This window comes from Rhea pennata, chromosome 1, assembly GCF_028389875.1.
Source record: "Rhea pennata isolate bPtePen1 chromosome 1, bPtePen1.pri, whole genome shotgun sequence".
Classification (NCBI taxonomy): Eukaryota; Metazoa; Chordata; class Aves; order Rheiformes; family Rheidae; genus Rhea; species Rhea pennata.
In genome coordinates this window covers 203,951,331-203,964,081 of record NC_084663.1, presented here as the reverse complement: position 1 = coordinate 203,964,081, position 12,751 = coordinate 203,951,331, and positions in this window count along the sequence as shown.

The window sequence follows — 12,751 nt, the reverse complement described above, 5'->3', positions numbered from 1 at the left end:
GTTGATACAGCTGCAGGTCACCAAAGATCAGCCAGATCTGGGACTTCCTCTGCTCAAAAGTGGGTTTTCAGGGTTGCCAGTGATCCTCTCCATTATCTTGGGAACAAATCCAACAGATTTATTACTTCCAACCCCCAAATTACAGCGGGCAAGAGCACAGGCTGCAGGGAAGGCGGTTACGGCCTTCGCTGCAGGGAGGTTCTGGTCCACTGGCGCTTCCGTCGCGCGTGAGCCCGGACCTTCGGTTGTTTGTCGTTTTGAAATGTCTGTTGAACAGGATGCTAGATTCTGTCACGGTTCAACACAGATATTTTTATAGATGCATTTTAATAAAAAATGTGGGGTGATAACGAAATCACAATTGGAAGAAATACCTGGAAATGAAGGCTGATTCCTTCTCATCTTGTTTGCTTAGCACTGCTATGGATTTCACATAGTTCTCATGTTGCTAAAGAGGCATGGACAAGTGTTTGTGTAGATGCTGGGTTGAATTCCCCCCTGAAATGGTTATATTGCAAACATTAAATAGTTATGCTTCAAGGATTATATTGCATTAAGGTGCTTGTAGTCCTGGGCTGTCATCTCTTTAATTACTTTAAATTTAAAGTCAATAAGTGAATTCTCAAATAAATAAACAGAACAGAATTTATCCAGCTTATTTAATGTTTCCTCAAACTGTGGTGGAAGTTGACTTTCACCAGGTGCTGCTCTCCCCTGGTCTTTCATCACGATTCTTGCTTCTAATGTTGCCACCTAGTGATGAAAGCCATGAAGCAGAACTTGCAGTAGACAGTACATGGGAAAAACATAGCTACAATGAATATATGGCGTATAGGTTTCTAAAGTAAACATACACAAATTTTGATTTTTTTACTTAGATGGTGTAGTGAATTTCAGATAAGAATGATGACTTCTGAAGGACAGCTAAGCAGGCTTTCTTCTCACAATGCTGAAAGATCATGATTTTTCTGATAATTTTTCAGGTAAGTAAACAGTTTCAATTTTAGGTCAGACAGCACTGTGGGGTCATGTTGTGCCCTCATATTTTAGAAGCAATTTCCATTCAGGTGTCACAGGTTTTCCAAACAAACTATTTTTTCCTTAAAGCTGCACTCTAAAATTCTCCTACAAGTTATGCAAACTCATTTGTCTCATAAACAGTAAATATAATTGATTTTCATTGACCCAATGGCCATTTTATTGGGACTGTGGGATCACTATGCCATGTGAAGACATCTGAGTGGCTACCACATCTCCCCCATATTGAGTTTTCTATTTTTCTGGGATATCTCAGTCTCCACCCCAATTATTTTGGATAACAGAGAATTGAATATAATGGAAATTTTGATTGGTTTTAAATAGCTATTCCCATTAGCCACTTCTGTTGCTAGCTACTTTCACTGTTCAGTATTTGCTGTACTACTCTGTGGCCAATCTGTTGGGTGGCTACTGCTACTCTTGCATAAAGCTTGAACTCTTCTGGATGAGTGACATACAGGATTATGAACATCCTTTCCATAAAATGGATCCTTCTTGGGTGGGGTATTCTCCTTTCTCTCGAATAAACAACAGAGAGCTCTGAACCCTCCTTTTCCAGGGGCTGTTTAATGCACCGCTGCAGCATTTGGAAACCCTTTGTGGTTCCCAGGCATACTGAGTATTATAGCATTATGCTGGCTCAGGCACAAGTAATAACTGCTGGAATTTACCCCAGCTAAAGGAAAAAGAACAAGAAAGCAAAGCTCTTTTCTACTCTCTCTCTCTCTCTCTTTTTTTTTTTTTTTAAAGATGAATGACCTGAAATGTTACAGGACTTAAAGGATAGGTAGCTGGCACAGCCACCAAGCTGTCTCTTGCTCTCTGATGGATACCACCAGCTTGGGAAGTTTGACACCAAGAGATTTAACTGGGTGACATTTAGGGGGAATTCAACTCACCATCTACATAATCAATGACAAAAATCTCTAATGCTTTTGAAATCAATTTTTAGTGAGTACAAACCAGTTAACTGTCCCAGGTCTTGAGGAGGGCCTGTCCTTTTCACTGCTCACCAGCACACATCAGTAGAAACTCCCTATCCCTTCACTGTATGCACTCCTCAGTCCATTTATGCACTAGATGAGCATAAACTAAACAGGCAATAGATTATAACTGTTTTATCATCAGAAAGAGCTGCTGGAACTCATGAGGAGGCCTCCAAGTCAGGCTATACCTTAATTGCGATCTTCCTTTCTTTTGTTCTTTTGTTCTTTTGCTCATTTGTACTTTCCGTTTATTGAACTCAACTTCTTACTTTATGGAGAGAATATTACAGAAGACTTTTTACTGTGTTGCATTTCTGTATCTCCTATTCTTCTTCAATGAAAGAGCATTTTTTCCTAATTTTAGGACAAATTCCTGCAAATGCTAAGTCTGCCCAGAAGCCCTGGCAGCTACTGACTGATTTTGACATGATTCTTGTCATTTTTTACTACTCTTTAGCCAATAGCAACAGATAAATTGACGTTAATGGTTCTAACCATAATTTCTCAGGTAAAACTATTTAAAGGTTCTAGTTCCATGCACAATTTTAAGATTTTTCACCTCAGTTTAAAAGACTTTTTTCCTCAAAATTTTAAAAGTTATATAGAGCATAAATTAAATTTTCAGGCTAAATCTATTTTTATTTTAATTTGGCATAGTATTGTTAATAGTACAACTTTTCTCAGAGACTAGAATTCACTCTTGCACAGAAGCCTTTTTAAGGATTTAAATGGGGTTTATGAGATCCTTAATCCTTATTCTGGCTCTTTGTACAGGGTTGAATTTCACAGAGAGAGTGAATTTCAGACAAAAGAGTCCAATGGAGTTAATATTTAATCTCTTTTTGAAACACTGAGAGCTTTCTGGTCTCATGAGATTCTGAAATGATGTTCCATATACAAAAGGGTTTTTTGTGTCTTTTGTAGGATGGATCTCAACTGCTAGAAAATGTTCATGTTTACCTTGTCTGCAGTGCCTTTGTTATTCCTGTGATTTAAAAGTCCTAATAACTGATAAACTGTGCAGTTTTTGTGTGTAGCCGTTACAACCATTTATGATCAGAGCCTGAGGTATATATAGTCTAATAGGAGCAAAGTAAAATGTGGAATGTGTTTAAGGCTCAATATCACTTCTTATTTAAAGATCACCTATACTTTACTCCAGTTCCACTTAAGTGTAACACCATTTATTTCATTTACACTGTTGTAAATTTAAGGAATAGTCTAGTCTTTCACAGTCACATAAGAGTATGAATTGCAGTCTCCTATGTTGAAATAGAAGGTTTAAGAATAAATAGGATTTGACATTTATCAGGTGCTGGTGCAACAGCACAACATTCCTTTCTAGTGCTGGGAAGGTCCTGTTCATGTGTTATCGATGTTTAGATAGCACGAGCCGTAACTGGACCACACTGATGTGCTGCGTTTTGAGCAACAGCAGTTCAAGGCATAACTTATTAGCATCCACAAGAATTGTGTAAGGAAGGTCAGGATTTATGTACACTGAAGGGAGTGACGTTTTATTTCACTTTTAAGATTCTCACAATCATTTTGATGTTGCTTTGACAATTTACTTCTGAGTGGTTTATTTGCTCTGTCATGAGCCATATATAATTGTTTGGCAACAGTTCTCTAGCTACAATACAAACTCTTGCAAGAAAGAATATGGTGAGTCATGATGTGTGACCAGAACAGCTATACTATTAAAATTACTTAGAGCATATGTAGTTCCACCCATAAAACTATACTTCACTTAGTCTGATTATTTAACCTAGGTCAGGAGAAACAAGGAGTGCTTAGAATAAACTGTAGTGACCAAAGCATTTATCTGCTTTTATAAATTGCACCTATGCTTTTTGCTACAATGATATACCACAATCTCTACACCAGCAAAGCCTTTTGAATGTAAATGTAGCCTTCATTTTTGGCCCGACTTGATAAACAACTACTAAAAGCCTTCTTTTGTGTGTTTCCTCCTTAAGAGAGGATGTCAAGAGGATGAGACCATACTCTTTTCAGTGGTGCCAAGTGACAGGACTAGAGGCAACAGGCACAGGCTGAAACACAAGAAGTTCCACCGGAATATGAGGAAGAATTACGTTCCTGTGAGAGTGACGGAGCACTGGAACAGGTTACCCAGAGAGGTTGTGGAGTCTCCTTCTTGGGAGATATTCAAAACCCGCCTGGATGCAACCCTGTCTAACGTGCTCTAGGTGAGCCAGCTTGAGCAAGGTTGGACTAGATGATCTCCAGAGGTCCCTTCCAACCTCAACCATTCTGTGATTCTGTTCCCTTGCATTTCTAATTTGCTCATAGTTTTCAGATCAGAAAAGAAAAAGCAAAGCAAGTACTTAAACAATAATGACGAGAACATCTGACTGGTTAACCTCAGCTGTGTGTACTACAAAGAGAATATTAAAGTATATGCACATAAATTGACATCACTACATCTCATTTCTTGCTGTACCATTTATTTTTTTCTTAAGTGAGGGACTGAAGACAACACAATCTTGTTTGTAAAGAGCTGGCAATTTATATATAATAGCTGTGAAGGTTAGAAATCTATTCAATTCATTTGCATAATAGCAAAGTCAGAATAAAGGACTGTGATCCGAGGGCTAATGGTTCTTGTCCTCCAATATTTTATTTTTGAAAGGTAATTTAAATCATATTTTTCTAATGTTATTATATTCATATCCTTGGCACTAGAAGAGATACGGATATCAAAACAGTGGCAGACAAGTTACGAGTTTGGGGTCTTAATCTCCTGCTCGTGAGATTGGCAATAGCAAAACTTCCGCTGGCTTCATTCCCACAGAACTGTACCCTGAAAGATCAACACAGAAAAAAGAATTAGTAGTTTTTATTTCTTTTTGTATCTGTTTGTGTGTTTGATGGGTGGAACACAGGATGGATAGATAAGAGAACACTGTTAATGTTATATATCACGTATCAAAAAGTACCCAGAAACAAACTGCAGATAAGACAGATGTAAATACTGATACCAGGTAAATAATCAAAGAGTATTTTTTTAAAGCACAAGTTCTGTGTTACATATTATAACTTTTGAGTTTTCTTAACAAAATATGTTAATTCAATATATACAGTAGAAATACAGTCTTTGTGCAGACCAGATAGAGCAGTGTTGTTCTTTCTCTACTTCGCTATATATATTAAGATTCCCCTCTCGTTTACTGCAAGCTCATTCCTTCTCTCCAGAAACAGCCTTTGAGATCACACAAGCCGTGCTACATGATATTAAGGCAGGGATGTGGGCCAAAGGGAAAGCTACTGACCCTGCTGAAAGTGTATTACAGAAATGTTCTGTCTTGAAATTCTCTCTTGAAATTATCAAAATCAAAGGATAGCCGGTTGAGGCTAATACAGGATCTCAGGTGCTGAAGTAATCCCCTTCCTTTGAGATTATGTAGACCATAAAATATCCTAATCTCTGCCACCTTTCCCCACATTCCCAAATAGTAGCTAGTGCAAAACGTCAGCATTTTCAGCTAAGTGAAGCAGTCCTAAAAAAATAAAACATTCACAGTCTGAATTGCTTCCAAACACTGTGAATGATGAGATAAATTGGTCATGTGAAAAGCGTTGAAGACCTATGCTTCTTAGAGGCTTCAACAAGATTTTATCATAGATTTCGTAGGCTAATGTAGTTTCCAAGTTCCTTTCCCATGACTTTTCTATTTCTGATGTTATCTAAGCATACATGGCATACTTTCCCATTCAGATCTAGGGATACATAGTTCATTAACTAGCATTTTATATTTTAGCTACACAACATGTTTGAGAATTGACATGGCTACTTTTTAAGCACATGGGGATATTGAGAGAGGCAAAATAAGTTCTTGATAGGGATTGCCGAGAAAGTTGCCTTTATTAGATATGAATGATTGCCAGTAGCTTGACTTTAAAGCTAATGCTAACTTTAATTTTCATTTGTTGAAAGTATCTTATGTTACCCTTTTCTGATAAGTGGCATTACTAAAAAACTTACTAAAAATTTAAAAATTTGTAAAATCCCATAAAATATTTAAACAAATTTCTTCTGTCAGAAGAGAAATCTCTGTCACACAAATTGAAAGAACCGCTACATAAACAATTGTGAACTTAAACCTTAAACAATGAAAAACTTCCCTAAGACTTTTATGATTGCTCCTAATAAACAACTATGAATTTCTTCCATGTGAAGAAATGGTATCATGCAATGATACGGATTTTTAACTTCATGTAAGATGCCCACTTCAGTACTACTTTGTATTTTGTGGTTACCCTTCTCTTAGAGTAGCAATTGTTGGTTCCATTGAAGTTAAGCACATAACATTCAAAGTTAGTAAAAATGATGGTTAAAATTATGTATTAAATTCCAAGCTTCACATTTGCAAAGTACTTACTATTATCTGTAAACAAAATAGCATAGGATAGAACACTAGAATGTAATTGCATGATTGCAGGATCTGTGTTTTGCCTGTGTATTCGTATAATTCAACACACAATGGTTTGATCTTAACTACTTGCAGAGGATGCGCGGTATTTCAGTTACAAGTCACTTATTCTAATTATTCATTAGTTGTATTAGAGAAGCATCTACTGGTTCAGATGCAGTCCTGCAGTGTTAGCTGTTCATTGCAAAAATTCTCTGTTCCTCAGAACGCACAATTTAAGGATGAAGAAAGAGGCAGAGGGTGGATAAAGGAAGCTGAAAGGAGCAGAAGGACCCATCCATTTATTTATGATTACTGTAATAAGCAGAGGTCACAGAACCACATTTTTGTAAACACCATGAATCAAATCCCAGAGGGCTTTGGGATCAGATTGTTATTTTAGCAGAAAGAAACATTTCTCTTATGTTAAGTTATTATATCATTCCCTTCTCCCTCTGACAGTGCCAGACAACTAGGAAACACTGGCAGTTATATTGGCATTTTAGCAGGAGAGCTAAAGGAAGTAAAAGGAATTGTGAGAAACTCCTAAAAGAAATTAAATACATACTGTAGACAACTCCTGTGCTTATAAAGGTGATTTCATCCAAAATAAACTTGCTTCATATACACATTCAGGCAAACCCAGGGTGACTGTTTGCTCTACTTGAACATGATGAAATGATTAGTGCTGATAATACTTCCTGCAGCTGGAAAGATTTATGCTCTAAATTGGCTATAGTTTCTACCCTCTCTTAGACCTATAGAGTATTTAGATTAGTCATAATTGACAATGCTGTTTTATTTAAGGCTATGTTAAAACAAACAGCAAAATTCAGCAAAATACCTTCTTTTATATCTGCAGTTAATCCTGTACCTGAATAAGTTAGGTAGTATTTGCTGATGGGATTGTCATCAGCTTTTGTATCCACTTCCTATGGTTGAAAAAGGCAATGAAGGAAATTTTCTGAAGCAGAGGTTCATGAATTCTGCTTGTGACCCCTGTTTCCCTCCATTCCCTGAGACTGTATAAAATCAGTGCCAATGACTTCCAAGCCTGCTACTCTTCTCTGCTCCCCATCTCCCTGCAAATAACCACACACTTCTTTGTGGCACTTTGGCACTTATGACTCCAAGTTTGAAAATAAATGTAATGAAAATATCTAGGTAATAGCAACAAAGGTAGTCATGAGCCTGTTCAGGTATTCTGAGAGTACTATTTTCTGTCTATGCTTTGTAATAACAAACAGCATGTCTAACATGCTCTAGGTGACCCTGCTTGAGCAGGGAGGTTGGACTAGATGATCTCCAGAGGTCCCTTCCAACCTTACTGATTCTATGATTCTATGAATAAATAGCTTATATTGCAAATGCTTTCACCTCAAAGAAAATTTGTGAATTAGTACTGTAGGAGGAATAAATTCTTTTCCTGTGGTGGCCAAATGAATTGAACATATTATAAACATGTTACCTATGAACTCTCACATAGTTTATTCTCAACATCCTCCTAAGACATGTATTCCAAGACCCTGGTTTGAAACAGCTGACCTATGTTTCAGAAATCTCCACATTCTGTATTTATTTTTAATTTTTGGCTCTTAAAACTATACGTTAAGGTAGTTGGACATTGAAGTCAAATGTGAGGACTTGATTTCCCACTGAAATCCTTGTGTATCTGGCCCTGCGTCCTATAAAGGGCCTTTACTGTCATTAATTTAAATAAAATTAAATGCCTTAATGCTTCTGAGATTCGGAGCTTCATTTCCTATTGGTCATTCTACATGTTTTCGAGCGAGATGGAGCCTCTCTTCATACACAAGAGCAAATGGAATGGAGGCGCAGAAACCTGCTCTAGACTAAGAGAGTGCTAACTTGGTGAGTTTTCACATGGCAAGGAGAGCAGGGGAGCAGAAGGAGCATGGGGACCAGTGGTGGTAGTGGGAATGAGGCATATTGCACAGAGATGCAGCACAGCAAGGATGTTGGGGAGTGCAGGTTTGCTAGCCTTGTTCTGATTATTGTACAGCAGAGGATGCAGGCTCTCAACTCAAAACCAAAGTCCAACTCTAAACCAAGGTCCAAAAGGGGTTGTGGTGAGGGAAACAAAGAAAAACCAGAGAATGAGGAGAAGGGAGAAAGCAAAGGTGCTTCCTTCGTCCATTTATCCATGATTAGTGGAGGGTGATCGTGTTGCTTTATTCAAAACAACATAGCAAGATAGGTCCTATTCCCTGGTCCCAACACCAGACCCCTTGACTAGGGCCAGAGCTCCCATGAACTTCAAAACTCAGGACTGTGCCCTCTCCAGGACCCTCTTCTCTATAACAGAGGCTTAGAGGCACCCTGGCAGGTTTGTGCCTAGACTGTTTCTACTTGGTTAACAGACAAATGATCTAGAACAAGCCTTTTTCTTAACTTTTTCTTAACTGCTAGCATAAAGTATGTTTATCTTCTACAGTATATGTAGTTTTATTGGTTTCTTGTTAGAATTTGGTTGTAAAAGAATTTGAAGAGAGTTTTTAGCTTGGAATGTTATATTTTATAACAGCAGTCTTTTGAAGTAGGCTTTTAAAGCAAGTTTTAAAAAATGATTTTTGAGGAAAGGAGAAAGAACAGTTTATATAGGATAATTTAACGATAACCCTCCCCCATTAGTTGGCAGATGCTGATTTATCTTTATCTCATGTACGTACTATAGATTATGAAACAATCATATTTTGGCACAGAAGTAGATGTCTAAATTTGTCAAATACGATCTCAGAAAATTGCTAAGTTGCTGGGTTTACTCTTTTATTCTGATTTGATAAAAAAACATTAGTTACTGAAGCCAAGAACTAGAGAGGTTGGGAAGCTATTTAATGAACTAGTTTATCAAAAAAGAAAGATTTGTCAAAATGAACATTTTTTATAGAAAAGGGTTCTTTGAAATTACCTCAACTTAAAAACTGCTTAAAATATTTTTCAAAAAAAATTCAAGATATTTAATTAACATTTTTGAAAAGGAAAAAGCCCTGTCCTGTACTAAAAAATATATATTTTTTCAATCTATAGGAAAATATTTGATTAGAAATCGTACCTTTCAAAATTACCCAAATAAAATGGTTTGATCAGCCTATGCCAGTTTAATTACCTTTTTGTTCCCATTTCAGGGGGAATGCAATTCTTTTAGATTTTATCTTTTCCTCACAGTTTGTCATAAGATTTATTTACAAAACATTTAAGAGCTTTTCTCCTTAAGGACAAACTAACACTGAAAAGGAACAACGACAGCAAAAAAAGCCTTATTGTTTCCCAATAAATCTGGAGCCATAAGAGGTAGTTTAGAGAGAGAGACAGAAAGGGAGAGGGAGGGACAGAAACTGGCCGTATGTGTGCTCTTAATCTGATGCAATAGGAAATAAATCAATTTAAACTACGTGGTAGCTTTGCTCTGTAGCAGATCAAAGCAAGGCAGTAGGAGTCTGAAGACCAGAACTGTAGCTTTCAAAAAGCTGCTGAATTTGCAGAATAATCTGGGTTCTTGTTAGCCCAGGACCCCAAAAAACCTGTTACTGCCCATGCTTTGTCCTGCAGGGAGGGCCCTGCTGTCTGGCATTGGGCATGCGCTGGGAACTCCTTCTGGTAGAGACTCTTGCCTTATTTCATAGATCTAAGCAACATTTTCGTCTCTGTAAAATCAGGGACTAATAATCTGGATTTATATTTATGGATTCTGGTGCTGTGTGAAAGCAAAGTGACTGAAAAACAGCCTTACAGGTTCATCAAATGTGAAAGATGCTTCCTCAGAAAAGGATATGGAAGTCGGTCAGGGTCTGGTCCAACGCCAGAGTTAATAGCAAGACTGCCACTGACTGCAAAGTGCTTTGCAGGGCATAGCTCAAGCTATGAACTGAAACCAGGATGCCCTGGGGTTTTATTCAGCCTTTTTATTTTATTTTTTGTCAATAATCTCAAGTACCATGACTTCCAGCGATTTTTTTGGCATCACTGCTCAACATACTGTATTTCAAGATGACTTTTTTCTTTTTTTCAAATACGTAGCAGAAGTTTTCCTGACATCAATCTTGTTTGTGCTCTGATCGGTGCTTCTTACATTATACTGCAAAATTCCTGTCACTCTTTTGTGCTTATATCAGTAAAGAGAATTTTGTGCAACTATTTTTGCATTAAATCTCTACACTGTCACAGGCACTTTAACACATTTGTCACAGGCAATTCTGAGCGCAGTTCAAGAAAGGAAAGCACTTGTATACTGCACAGATCCTCTTGACTTCTTAAGTTAAACGTTTAAAAGCTTTACTGAGCTTGAGCCGCTGTTGAGGAAACTGGAGAGGAAGAAGGAGAGGAGAGAACGCAAGCCCAGGAGGAAAGCAGGACCTTGATTTTTGTAGCATGAGGTTTTCCCACTAGATGGCACCTGAAGCCCACACACTGAAAACTGCTGTCTGCTGGCTTTTAATGGATTTCAATTTTCCTTGCTGAAGTGATTTTTAGTTAACACATACCCTATGTTTTCATTAACAGCGGCCAAATGAGGTTTCTTTGACCTTGATTAATAAAATGTATAATCGTTTTGGAAATATTTGGAGTCAGAGACCTGCCAACTGTTTTTTTTTTTTTTTTTTTTTTTTTTTCCCTGAATTGCACTGTAATCAATACAACAAGATCTAAATTGCAAATCATGCAGGCTGTATTGCACTGCATATCTTCTCCCTCCCAGCCTCCCTTCCTGCCTCCCCCTTTAATTTCCTCATTCTGAAAATGATTTGCAGTTGCCAGTACAGGGATGAGGAAACAATAACCCAAACTTGCCCTTTCTTGTTACTTTTCAAGGAGAATAAATAATGCAAATGTACAGCAAGTCATCGCTGCCACAATGCATGGCATTAATCAAAAGCCTGCCAATAGACTCCTCTGCTTTGGCATCACCCTAGGCAACTCTAGAGACTTTTAGCCTTCTCCTTTAAACATACTTCCCAAATAGAGACCCAGCTGGGAACCCTGGAGCCCACCAAGGCATGGGCTCTGCGTTATTGCAGCACCTCCTAGGTGCTGGTCTGCAGCACCCCACATCGGTGGTCATTTCGCCTTGCAGCCTCCCAAGATGAAAGCCCAACGTCCCACCAAATGACCTGCAACAGCACACACTGAGATTCTAGCAAGGGTCCCTCCCAATCCTGCCCTGCGGGGGGAAACAGAACAAAACAAAACAAAACCCAGTGTGAAATAGAAGAGAGATTTTTTTCTGAATAAACTGGAATTTTCTATATTGTGTGATGGGGCAACAAAGACTGGCTCCTTGCCTTACAAAATTTTCAGTATTCTGTACCTTAAACTTGGTATGTGTTTAATACAGATTTTCAGTTATTCTGCAGGAAATACATGTCTTGGGAGCATGTTACATGTTTCTCTGTTTTGTGGGTTGAATCTGTCTTGTTCTTCTATAAAAGTCAAATATTCTCTTAGCTGAATGTCAAAATACATACTTTAAAGATGCACCTAAAATTAGATTTGCTTCTGTTCTTTCAGAAAATGTATTTTGCAGTATTTCTGTGGTCATATCATTTTTGCTTGTGTGTGTTTGTTGCATGTATTTAATGATAATTAACTGATCTGTGAAGCATCTGAGCACATTCTTAATTTTAAGTGTACAGCTAGCCCTACAGAAGTCAACAAATCTATTTAAATATTTAAGGTTAATCATATACTTACATGCTTGACTACATCTTCAGTCACTACATTACAAAGCTTGCAGAGGAACCGTGACAAGTATTATGAGTAAATATGAATTGATACAGTGCAGGCTGAGATCTAGTCCTGTGCCTTTGGAATAGCTAACGTCGACAGAGTCCTGCTGGGACCTGTTTTAGAGGAACCTAACACAAGACTGTCCCAGTTGTCTATTTGGAGATTAATGGCACTGTCCTGCTGAAGGGGCTGTCACAGCATGTTCCTAATCCCCTATCATTCTTTGCCGCATGTAGACAGTAACAGTGTCTGTAAAATGCTTTCCCAGAGCCTGGATGTATACCAATAGCTAACTTTCAACATAGGATTCCCTGCTTACATAAATTCCCCCTAGAGCTTCAAATACCATTAGGCTTTGTGTAAACCAATCTGAGTATAAGTCAATCGACACTGATTTGAAAGGATAATCTCTACAAAAGTATTGACCTCTCCATATGAAAGAACTAAAAAGAACAGCAGGTACCTTGCTGTGTGAAACCAGCTCCTGAGGCAATCACAGGCATTGCATTGTCCAAACCTATGCCCTGCAGCGCAAAGACCCTCCAAGAG